Source organism: Thermobia domestica, chromosome 8 (genome assembly GCF_964235325.1).
Source record: "Thermobia domestica chromosome 8, izTheDome1.hap1.1, whole genome shotgun sequence".
Lineage (NCBI taxonomy): Eukaryota > Metazoa > Arthropoda > Insecta > Zygentoma > Lepismatidae > Thermobia > Thermobia domestica.
The window spans coordinates 259161226-259174475 of NC_137461.1; the positions used below are offsets into that span (position 1 = coordinate 259161226).

The 13250-nt window shown below is 36.1% G+C and overlaps 2 non-coding genes across 2 annotated transcripts; one reads left to right on the forward strand and one right to left on the reverse strand.

Annotated features, from left to right (window-relative positions):
* Positions 1 to 1661: 1661 nt before the first annotated feature.
* Positions 1662 to 1733, reverse strand: TRNAQ-CUG (transfer RNA glutamine (anticodon CUG)). The gene has a single exon. It is a non-coding gene; the product is annotated as a tRNA-Gln (tRNA).
* Positions 1734 to 6727: 4994 nt separating this feature from the next.
* On the forward strand, positions 6728 to 6799 carry TRNAC-GCA (transfer RNA cysteine (anticodon GCA)). Its single transcript has one exon. It is a non-coding gene; the product is annotated as a tRNA-Cys (tRNA).
* Positions 6800 to 13250: the final 6451 nt, after the last annotated feature.

Here is a 13250-nt window from a genome sequence, read left to right on the forward strand (position 1 = left end):
TGACCTCAAGATTTGCTTTAACAAACTCAAAAGTGATGCAGTTTCATTCCAGCATTTGCGGCACAATTGCATGAAGAAAACGTTGTAAAATCTTCACAAATTTACCGTGAGGATCAATGTGGAAGCGAAATTGAACTAAAAAGTAAAGTGACTTTGTGGCGGGAACATTGGCAGGCCCGCAACCAGAGGGATGCCAGGGGGTCTGCCCCTTTGAACTTTTAGTGGTCCCTCCCGACCTCGATACAAAATGCAATTATTAATACGAAAAGCACAATTTAGACATTTGTAAGAGAATTTTTAATGACTTGGTCCCCCAAACCTCTGTGGCCGGTTTCGGGCCTGAACATCGGAGCTTATCAAGATCCATCTTGGGATCTTTTTCAAACATAAAACAACTGCTACATCTTCTATCTGTTTTACCAGTAAAAACATGTTCTCCAGAAAGAAGTTTTTCTACTTTAAAATTAGTAAAATCCTATCTGAGAACAATGATTGGTCAAGACAGACTTAGTAGGTTAGCCCTAATGAAAATGAAAATGAAATGAAATCTTTAAGTTTTACGTCCCACGGTTATGCCGGTTAGGCTAAAGGAGGCGGTGATGATGAGAAATGAGTGAAATGGTGGAATGAAAAAAGTGGGAGGAAACGGGAGAACCCCTAGAAAACCCCACAAGCACGCTGTTTGTCCACCACAAAGTCCACACAGCGCATTGACAAAGATATTACAACTGATGTGTCTGAAGTAGTGGATCTCTTTGCCCAGAAACATTCCAGAAGATTGCAATTTCTGTATGAGTGAAGCAAGGATATATAAAAATTTTGTATTTTTTAAGTTCTGTTTTGACGTGAAGTTTGTGATAGGCGCTATGTATTCTTTGTTACAAAGTATTTTATATATCTCCCGAAAATTTGCTTTTTAATCCTAGCTCATTAAGAATACAGAAAAAATATTACAATGAGATACATTGAACAATGTAACAATACTAAGAAAATAAACTTTTTAAATAAATGAGGTAGAATATCAAGTAATGCCACTTCATGAAGTAGCCTAATTTTAATTATATGCAAGTGTATTATACATTGCTATCAAATTGAACAGCAAAAATGAGTTCCACTGTTTTTCTAAATTATTTTGTTCCCCCTCCCCCCAAAGAAAACAATTTCTGGATCCACAACTGTGAGACATGGACCTATAGCTTAATATTGAGTCTAAACTACTTTTCGTTTGGTCCAAACCACATTTCATAGTGATCAATCTCAACATATTCCGAGGTTGCGATTGTATTTAGTTCCCCTTTTCTTGTAAGGCTTCTGTTGCATTAACGTGAGCAGTATCACAGTAACAATTAATGTGAATATTTAAGAGTTTTATTATCAGAAGGATTTTTTTTTTGTACCCTTTCGAGTATATGAAGGGCACTATGTATGTACTCTCTTACAAATTTTATTGACTTGATTTGACCAATTTAACTAGCAACTTGAAAGAATGATTCGGAGAACTAACACAGTAAGACAAACCTTTATTTATACCAATTCCTAATTTCTTTCCGTTTATATCAAATAAATAAATTTGTGAAACCCGATAATATGTTGGTCATTGGTATAAGATTTAACCAGTCGGGTGGATAAGGTATAAGAAAAAACCCGATAAAAACAGGTTAAGGTCCCACCGAGATTTGAACTCGGATCGCTGGATTCAGAGTCCAGAGTGCTAACCATTACACCATGGGACCTCTATGGTACTAAAGTCCCGAAGTCATGGGCTTTGCATTCTTTTTAAATAATATAGTTGTTGAAATGGTACGCAGCATTCCAAATAAATAAATAATAATGAACTTAAAAAATGCAAAAATAAAAAGCGACGAAAGGCACTTCATTTGCCTTTTTCTCACAAGATTATAAAAATAGATAAAAATGGCATTTTGCCATTAACTCTAGTATTAATTGTAAGTTACTTAACTAACCAACATTCAAATTGAACATTTTGCTCTCACTGGAAGAACAATTAATTTGGTTCTTATTTCGATGTTCATGTACAGTAGTTCGGTGATAATATGCGTTACTATGATAGACATGTACTATTTCTAGACCAGGATTCACTATCTCTTAACGTAACTACCTCCTGAGCTGCAATACCAGCTAGCTATTATTTGCTCTTTCCGGGAATTCAACACGTTTTCAGTCGCTAACTTATTATTCTTATAAATATTTCATCATCTCAGTCAATTTGATTTCTTTTTCTTTTGGGACACTTTCTACATAAGGAAACATGAACAGTGTTGCATGAACTGTTTCTGCTTAAAATCGTCCTCTAAAAATGTCATCCTAAAATTGAACTATCAATTCTAGGTATTTTAACTCTGGAATACACTTAAAAAATACTAAAGTGAATACGTGGGGTATCAGGGCACCCCATTTAATTAAATACTATTAAAATCAATAATAAATGAACTTTAACAAATCTGTATTCCTTTATCATATAGAACAATGCACAATAGCAATTTCTTTGTATTTTAAACAAATGTAGTTACCGTACTTCTTACTGCATCAAATGCATTCATCCTTTTTGCACTCAGCACAAATAGCCATCTTGCACCTAATAGAAAAATATTTTGTTTTTCTGTCTTTGTTCCTGGGACATATTCAACATCGTTCTTGCTTCCGAAGACCATGTGTTGAACCACGTATAGATGATGGTTGGTCTTTAATACCAAGAATATTTTTGATGCCTATAGACACATTCATGGGAAGATTTTACATTAGGTGCTTCTTCATATAGAGTCTACCTAACTCCATCCCCAGTTCTTTGAGAACTCCTTACGTAAGATTTCCTTCTGTTCACCTACATTATTGGAGGACAAAAGCATTGCGTTAACACCAGCTTGATCCAACATATCATAAAGAAAACTCAAAGGCGATCGGCGCATTTTCCTGTTGATACTATATATGTGAAGTAACTGATCGAAACAGACAATACTTCCTTTTGTCTCGTTGTAGTGGTCTAGTGTGTGAACTTACTTTCACCATTAAATAATATCACATAAATACTCGTAAAACGATTTTCGATAACACTAGATTTCACAAACGTAAATACACACATGGGGTGCTGCAGAACCCAACACCTTATTTGTCTTCTACTCTAAAACGATAGGTAGCGTACTCGCCTTTGGCGTGGCAGACCCGGGTTAAATTGGCGGCGGGAACTCATGTGGTCCGGATTCCACGTTAATCAGTAACCTCATATAACCTCGTTGCTGAAAGGGACGTTAAACTCCAAATCAACTCAAATCATCTCTAAAATGATAGAAATGGTTTGACAAATACCGTCGTGAATTTCACTATCTAAAATGAGAATACACGGAAGTACCAACCAATAGGCCTGAAAACAGCGTCACAGTGGCGATTAGTATAACTACTGCGGTGCTCCAGCACTCCATTGTGTATTTCAGGGTTAAAAAGAAATGTCGTATGTCATGTTGTAGACTTACCTATGAAACATGGACAAGATGGGTGAACCATTTTTGAGAGAATCATATTTTCATATTTTCTTCAATATATTGTTCATTTGTTTCCGATGGGTTTCAAAGTAGTGAGCTGCATATGGAACTTACAATGATTATATTTAAATATTTTACATTGACTTATAAATATTATAATGAAAGAGAGAATTAATTTTTTTTTTTTTAATTTCTGAAAGAGATGACTTTGAAGTCTAAGTAGATCAAATATAATTAAGGGAGGAAACTTATTTGCATGAAAATAAAATGAATCATCCACCAGCCTATGCTTTCTGCACGTACCAGGTGTATTGTTAGGAACCGAAATTGTGAGTTTTAGATCCTTGCACTTATGTTTAGTGCAGTAGTAGTAAAATCACCCATTCGCCATAATTTTCTTGCATTACTACCACAAATTTAATTTTACATACAATATGGTTTTTACGTATCTCCTTCTTGACATAGGAATTATACTCGTGATGTTTTTGAACTTGTCACTTAGCATTCCAATTCGTTTGGTATCCTCATTTACTTCGTTTTCCATTTTAACATTTGAGGCATATAATTTATTCTTATCATCTGTTCCTCAATGCATTCTTTCCATCTTTCTCAAGCTGCAATTCTATCAATAAGTTCATTTCTATCTTTAGTTTCTACATTGTCATAGTATTTTTCTCTTGTTACGTTTTATTTCCATGAAATTGATTTTCATATACATTATTAAGATTTCTCTATCCTTTTTAATTCCTCTTGTCACCTTTACTTCTATTGCATATTTCTATGCCTTTGTAGATTTCTTTTTTTAATTTGCAGATCAACTTTCTATAATTACATTTTTCCACTTTTCTTGTCTTCGCTCGTCATGAAATCCAATCGTTGCTGGTTAAGTAATGACAAAAATGTATGACTGAAGCCGAAACTACTTTGACTAACCAAGAAATGTAGCTCTCTCTCTATCTCTCTCTTTCCCTCTCTCTCTCTCTATCTCTCTCTTTCCCCCCCTCTCTCTCTCTCTCTCTCTCTCTCTCTCTCTCTCTATATATATATATATATATATATATATATATATATATATATATATGTGTGTGTGTGTGTGTTTCCTTGAAAGTGATACATATCAAATGGACATTTCAATCACACCAATCTAATAATTGACAACACACATAAATTAATATGTCCTGCCTCTGTACTTCTTCTATATAGATCAACATTTGGTTAATTTCAACTCCTCAACTAAATATTGAGGGGGACACGTCCCCCCTGTCTCCCTGCCAATCTAATAATTGACAACGCACATAAATTAATATGTCCTGCCTCTGTACTTCTTCTATATAGATCAACATTGGTTAATTTCAACTCCTCAACTAAATATTGAGGGGACACGTCCCCCTGTCTCCCTGCCAAGACGCCTATGAATGAAGCATAAAATCCTCTCTCTGTGTGTGTAAATTTTGCTGTGCGTTTGTCATGTTTACGGAAAAAGAACTTTGAATTTGGCGATGATATCCGGAGATATCTTTTTTTTAAAAAATTGAAATATCTGTTTTGGTAATACTGTACGTGTTTTCTTCTTAATTCCCAAAGATACGCTACACAAATCTTGGACATAAGTATAACAAAATGAAAATCTACATAAAATTAAATGCTCACTAATATCGAACCAATTTTTAGAAACTTTTATTAACTGATTATTTCTTTTAAAAACTAATTATACACACTTATAACCAGTATTTTCCGGATAACCAGATAATAGCCTAGCGGCACAGACAGTGAGCCAAACACTGGAAAATGGTAGACTACCCACCCCCAAATGTTGGTCCTACGTTGCATTGAGCCACTTTGTCGAACATTTGCCAACGTACGCCCTGGGAAAGAACTACAGAGAGTGCAAGGTCCAAATTGTTGAATAAGTGGTGATAAATTGTTGGTTGGCCAACGTACGCTTCTAAACTACGATGGGCCAAAACATTGCAATTATTAATTCCCAACCATGCCGACCAATAGCAAACGTAGGGCCTAGCAAGTGTGTTGTGAGGATATAACATTTACTTTTAAACTGATCGCGAGAACTATTGAAGGCTGGGCTCTATACCAATCACAGGACTTCTTTGCCTCACGTGCTATGAATCGGAAGAATTCGGAACGATTCGTGGAGCTGCCTTCCGAAAGCATACTTGAGAAAACGAAAAACAACAGAAGTGCACCAACAATGTTGCCAACCTTTGAAGACATGGCGAACAAGTGACGAGAAAAGCACTTAAAAACTACTGTATAACATGAACATTAACAATTATTCGACTTACATAGTAACAAAAATATGAAACAACGACAATAAAAAAAGAAACTTGGCTTCAATCCAACAACATGGTATACCTCTAGAGATGTTCTCCATATAGCGCGATTAAAAGGCTGATAAAATTTCATGGATGGGGGTTGGCAACAGGAACACAACTTCGCGTTCTATTGGATACTGAAATTGGTAGATGTTAGTCAAGCTTCACGACTCCAGGCGATCACTATATATAACGTATTTAAATCTTTACACCCTAACTCAACTGGGTCGCAGCCTAAGTTTAAAATTGAAATTTAGTAAGAGAGAAATTTAAACACTTCATAAACAGTTAATATTTCTGTTATATTAGTAACTAAAATAATAACTATGAAATCTATAGTCTTATAATTTATTCTTTACAAACATCTTATTTATAAAGGTGGCTATGTATAAAAGTGAATGAAGACATTAGTCCTTTTTACTGGAGGGAAGGGTCCCTTGGTATCTAAATAGTCCAACTGAATCTCCATCTCATTGAAATATTTTTTCTGTAACAAATCAATATTTACTTACTTCTCACATGTTATTAAATGCAGTATTATTTACACTTTATTCCTTCGAGCATTAAATTTAATTTTCAGTAACTTTGTGACCCGGAATAGGACGGTTCGAGTCTTATTTAAACTTTTCAAATAGTCATCAGAATATTCCATGTAAGATTTTCTTCAATTAAAAAAAAAAAAGTCCTCTTCCACATGATTCGAATTAATTCCATTATTATATAATCTACCTCTGATCATTTCATCGTATTAGAAATCATTGGGTTTCCACTCAGCACTAACCATTAGGATAATCGTGTGAAAAGAGAAAAATTAATTAATAACACAACTACCATCTGGGTCCTTTTCTATAAGCTTTGACATAAATTTATTGTTCCGATACACAACTTAACGCATAAGGGGGTATAGCTCAGTGATAGAGCATTCGACTGCAGATCGAGAGGTCCCCGGTTCAAACCCGGGTGCTCCCTTCGTACTTAATATTTAACTATAAAAATTTACAATTATACTTACGTGAACTCCAATATTTAATCATAATCCTTGTAGCATGATACAAAAATGTAATGAAAACATTGGAAGTGTCCAGTAGGAAGAATTAAATAAATATTCAGCAAATTTTTTGGTCCCTTCATTTGAATTATGGCAAATATAAAGAATGTGCACCACAACAGGCTTTGATTTAAAATTACTAAGGAACAAACAAAGGTGTATTATATTCATAATAATTATTCTGCCCCGACTAGCAGGTTACCTTCATGCACTTCATCCTACTACACCTTTTATTATACATTTTTTTAACTCTTCGTGATTACGTAAAGGAGACGGTGATGATGAGATGGGTCATAATGTTGGAATAACGAAAGTGCGAGGAAACAGAAGAACTCCAAATTGTTTAGCAGTAATGAAATGTTAGACTTTTTGGTAGATACACATAGACCGTTAAAAAAAAGTATACCAACCCCTGTATATGTTTTTTTTTCTCGCAAATTTGAAGTGACTACAGCCCGCTGAACTATAAAAATATTAGGTGGGAATATCCTTATATGCCCCTTATATCCCTGATATTAAAGTCCGGTAAAGTACTCATAATCTTATATAAAAGCTAAATGTATCTCTAAAGATTGTCGTTATTGCCTTTAGCTTGTTTATTGTTGTCCTGACTCCTGAACAACGGGACATTTTATTCTGAGCGATAGCAATAACGTTCGGTTTGTGGCAATATCCATCACTAGCTACTGGCATAGAGAAATTATAACTAAGTAACTCTATGGCCTATGGAACCCTAAGGTTTAATGCCGCGTTCACAAAAACTTTCCCCTGACTTCTATCCTTAACCAACTGGATCCAGTTTCTACTTCGTATTACTATTTCTGCGAGATCCATCTTAATATTGTCCACCCATCTGCGCCTGTGTCTTTCTAATGGTTGTTTTCCGATTGGATTTCCAATCAAAACTTTGAAAGTGTTCCTACTTTCTTCCATTCTGGTTACATGATCTGTTCACCTGAGCCTCTTAGACTTGATGACCCTAATAATGTTTAGTAAACGGTATAAATTATATAGTTCCTCGTTATGAAGTTTCTGTCGTTCCCTATTCCTGTTCCTCCTGGATCCGAATACTTGTCTCAGGACTTTATTCTCAAATATTTGCAGCCTGCGTTCTTCTCTTAGAGTTAACGACCATGTTTCACAACCATACAGCACAGCAGGCATTATAGAGAAATCATTGAAGAAATAAATTCCCAATTTAGCTGACAAATTTAATTTCATTATAAATCCTTGAGTTTCATACCTGCAACGTTTAATCTGGAGCAATAACCAATATTAATGTAGCACAAAGGACTGGAACACAGGAATTTTGACCATCATGTCTTAAATGAAAATGAAATGAAATCTTTAAGTTTTACGTCCCACGGTTATGCCGGTTAGGCTAAAGGAGACGGTGATGATGAGAGATGAGTGAAATGGTGGAATGAAGAAAGTGGGAGGAAACGGGAGAACCCCGAGAAAACCCACGAGCGCGGTGTTTGTCCACCACAAAGTTCATTTGGCGGGGGCTGGGATCGAACCCGGGACCCCAAGCACCAGAGGTCTACCACTGAGCCACCGCGCTCCCCAACCATCATGTCTAGTTTCAAAACTAGAGCCAACTTATTGTCAAGTTAGTCTGGAACTTTGATTTTGTTGTGATATTTAAATTGATGCATTGACTTGCATTCGAATAACACATGTTTAGTTTATAAAGTTTCCCAGCAATTTGAATTTCTTGCAACACAATTATTTTGATAGCACAAATATATGAATTTGAACAATAAGCAGTAACAACGTATCACAAATAGCTGACATGTTTTATTTTCTTCTGTCCTAAAATGTTCGGGTCAACTTGAAACAAAATTCATTATAAATTGTTTCTCCTTTCCCAAACTGCATTATTAGTAGCCGCAGAATTTTAAAGAGTCCTGGCAACCGGTTCATATATTAAAACCAATTGTTTCAAGCAAGCTACTTAATGCTCTGTTGGTGGGAGACACCCGGGTTCTATTCCCGCAGAGAGCTCATGTGGTTCGAATCCCATATTAAGCTCTAAATCTACGTCTCATATAGGCGAGACTTTAAACCTCTAATCCAACCCAACTCTACCCTTGAGCCTTACATACTACAGACTTGAAAAGAAAAAGTTGACACATTGTCTGCATTGGTGCATATGAGGATGAGTGTGTTATCTTTCTCTTATATCGAAGATTTCAAAGAATAAATAGTGCTTCAGGGTCTTTCAGCGACCATTGTTAAATGATAATAAATAAATAATTGAATTGGTATTAGATCACTGGGTCTCGTGAATTAGAAATTGTAAGGTCAAATCTCACGGGGGGGGGGGGCATGTTTCTATAACAATTGAAGTGTAAATGATTATTTCAATCTCTCTAAACTTTAAGCTATATATATATATATATATATATATATATATATATATATATATATATATATATATATATATATATATATATATATTGTGGCAACACTCGTTTTTCGAGTTAATTATTTTGTATATTTTCAATTTTATTTTAATGTTTACGTTACAAGAATCGTATATTAAGGTTAAGGTGATTGAATGTTATGTATGAAATATAATGCAAGCTGCACAATGTTGTTAATTCCAGTGTCAGCAGTCTGTTGTAAATAAATGTTAATAAGAATGTCTTCGTTGAGAGTCTGGCAATGTAGGAAGGAAATGTAGACAATGCGTCTATTCTCGCATTAGCCAGATTCTATGCATTGTACAAAGAGAATCTGTAAGATTTCACAAATTTCACGAAATCACGGATATGCGGAAATTGCTTAGAATCGAGAAATCAGAGTGTGTCGAGAGTTGCAGTTTTTGAGTCTTGACACATGGAAGGAATTTGTTTTTCCATGTGAAAAGGGGTCGCACGTGCCGACAAGCAGACAAGCAGACGACAAGCAGACGACGGAGGTTGGACCAAGCTCAACAAAAGCAGAGGATGAGAGAGGTTCAAGATCAGTCCTTGGTGTCTTGAGGATCAGTCTTTGGATACCAATTTGAGCAGTGGTGATCAGTCCTTGAGGATCAGTCCTTGGAGGCCAATTTGATCAGTATTTGCAGATCAGTTCTTAGTGATCGAGTTCTTGGAGAACTGAGTTAAAATCGCCAGACAGCCAGATGACAGCGAAAGGAAATTCATCGTAAACTACATTATTTGAACAACGCAGAACGTCACGTCCAGATAAGCTATTGAGAGGATTTCATACCTCAATGCTCGTCCTCGCAGTTCAGCAATCAGGAGTATCATCATAGAGGAGCTAGGTTCGACACCAGGTCATCGTGGGAGCAACACCAGATTTTCCAGGTATGTGTTACACCAACTCAGGGCTCAAAGGCTCAATACTCGACCGTTGCTATACTCGTCTGGCAAATCGTTCCTAATATCCGTCATTAAAAGCATCACGAAATCTTACAGTAAAATCTTAATTATGAGAAATATAGTGATATCAATTTAATGAAGTTGACGTATTCTTATTTGTATTTATCCCCATTAAGGAAACCTCTCGCATATGAATATTAGTTTTATCCCACTCATTCTAGATGGTGAGTGGAAGGCATCCAGTTGCACTCAAAATTGCATCCCCAAACTAGGTACTGAGTGGCTGGGTTGTCAATATATATATATATATATATATATATATATATATATATATATATATATATATATGACGAGATAGAAAAATGCAATATGATTTCCTTTTAAACTTCCTTTTCTGTGCAACAATAATGGAGGTGTTCTAAAGAACAATTTAATCGTTCTGTCCCTTTTGTTAAGAAGTATCATAGTTTTTAAAAAAAACGTTAAAAAATGTGGTAAATATTTTCTTGACATGTATTATATGGCTCAAGATTAACGTTCATCTTCCTTCCCCCCCTCCCTTCATTCTTATGACGCTATTGACACCGAAAATAGTAAAGTCCTAAGGTTTAGAAGTTTTCTTTTGGAAACAGTTTCGGATGTTACGTTCTATTAGCGTATTAAAAAGTATAATAATCTTGCACCCCTTTCGTGCAGATTAATAGTAGTGGCACAAAAATGATAGTGATAAATAAATTCGATTCTTAATGCATTAATAATTTGTTCTTGTATTTGCGTCTTAGGTTGTGGTTGGAAACTCAATAATTTTTATCTCGAGAATGTTACATAAAGAAGAAATAAATAAATTGCTTACTATTATTAGTTGGTTGATTAAGATTTAGCACCCCATTCGGCGACGAGACTATATGAGACATGGACGTGTAGCTTAATGTGGGATCAAAACCACGTGAGTTCTTATCAAAAATCTAACCCGGGTCTCCCGCGCTAACGAAGCATTCGCTAACCATATAGCCACGAGGAACTCACCTTGCTATTTGTAAATTTTCCTTTAATAAATTATCCGTTAAACTTATGGATGTTAGGTTAGATTAAGCAGTCTGATAGAACTCACTGGGTTATCTTTTTCTGAACATATAACACGACTTCTCATTTTTACTTTGTGGGCTTCTACGATAAATTTTGTATCACTACTAGAGACCTGCACGGGCCGGACTTGGGCGGGCCGACTCTCTTATTTCTTTGGACCGGGCCGGGCTTGGGCGGGCCGACACTGATTTCTCTTCAGGTCGGGTTGGGCTGGGGCCGATCAATTGCAATTCTTTAATAATTATTGACTTTCGTTAAACGATAATTGGAATAAAGCCAAACGTTGAAGAAGTGTGTCCGTGAAAAATGTTACAAAGAATGCAATAGCTATTTACAGTTTGTGTTGCTTAGCGGCTTTACTTCACTATAGAGGATTGCAAGCAGTGGCGTAGCACACTTTTGCAGGCCCCCCTGCAAAGTATAGAGAAGGGGCCCTAGTTGTAAAGCCGATAGAAGTAAGGTTGAGGTTCTACTTCTTTAATTCTTTATTCATCGCAAGACTTCGGGGCCCCCTATACCTCGGGGCCCCCCCGCACTGCGGGGGTTGCGGGGGCAGCTGCTACGCCACTGATTGCAAGCATTATGCGGTAAATTGAACTCTGACCTTGACCTTCGCTGAACTCAAAATATAACAAGAAGGGGTGGGAATGTTTTGCCTGTCGCTAACCAATATTGCCATCTTCACTTTATGCTAAAAATCAATTAAGTTAGATTTTTGTTACAGGGAATAGAGTTTTTGTTCTCTCGATGACAGGCAAAGTTCTAGGAGGCAATGGTACCATTCGGGAGGCAAGCGTCAGGTTGTAAACCAGAGTTTAGAAAAGGTTTCTGAGGTTAGGTCAAATTTAGTACTAAATTTTGAGAAAGATTGGGGCTCGAGCTAATTTTTTTTTTAAATTATCGGGCCGGGGTCGGGCCAAAAACTTTAAAAATTTATCGGGCCCGGGCCGGGCTTGGGCCAAGAATTTTAAAAACTTATCGGGCCGGGCCGGGCTCGGGCCGAAAATCTCCTAAACTTTTCGGGCCCGGGCTGGGCCGGGCCTAGGTACGTTCGGGCTGGATTGGGCTCGGGCCGAAAAATTCGGCCCGTGCAGGTCTCTAATCGCTACTTACAGGGAAGTCTGACCGACCGATGACGATCGAAGGCTGAGTAGCACAGAGGATCTGTGAGGCGAATGCACAGGAATTGGTGCTAATCGGATACCTTGGAAAACATACATTGCAGTGTACAAATTTTCTCTTATGGAGATTACCAAGTAACGACGATGATATATGTGTTATTAAGATTTTCTTAACTGTAGTAGGAAGTATAAAATGTGTATAAATTAGTTGACTTCTCATTATTCTTTCCTTATGAAATAATAAACATTACCAGTAAACTTTACAAATTTATACCTTATTATTATTATTATTATTATTATTATTATTATTATTATTATTATTATTATTATTATTATTATTATTATTATTATTATTATTATTATTATTTTAATCTACGCCAGTTTCATATGGTAAAGTGTTTTTGTCCCTTTCTACCATTTCTGGTTTCAATATTTCCTGTAGAGCAAAAAAGTTCCGAGATAGCGAGTACTTGTTCTTGATTATGATTCAGGAACCAAAGAACAAATGTCATATCTGGATTTATCGGTTTATTAAAACCGGAAGTTGTAGACCTAACTCTAGCACTTTCGCCAATAGTTTATAAATTTCGCCAATAGTCTAATATAACACCGAAAACTCACTTGTAATTTCTGCGAAGCCAAACTCTTTTTACCACTTAGGAAGCGTGGTGGTAGTCAGAAGTTTCATCTGGAATTTCAAGTACTTGAAACATTTTGGGCCAATGCCTAACATTAGGAAAAGCGAAAAATTTGTGAAGAAATGCACCCTCCATAGTGTCGAAGTCTTGTGCAATGTTTGTATAGACTTCTTTCCAGGCTTTCTGCTTTTC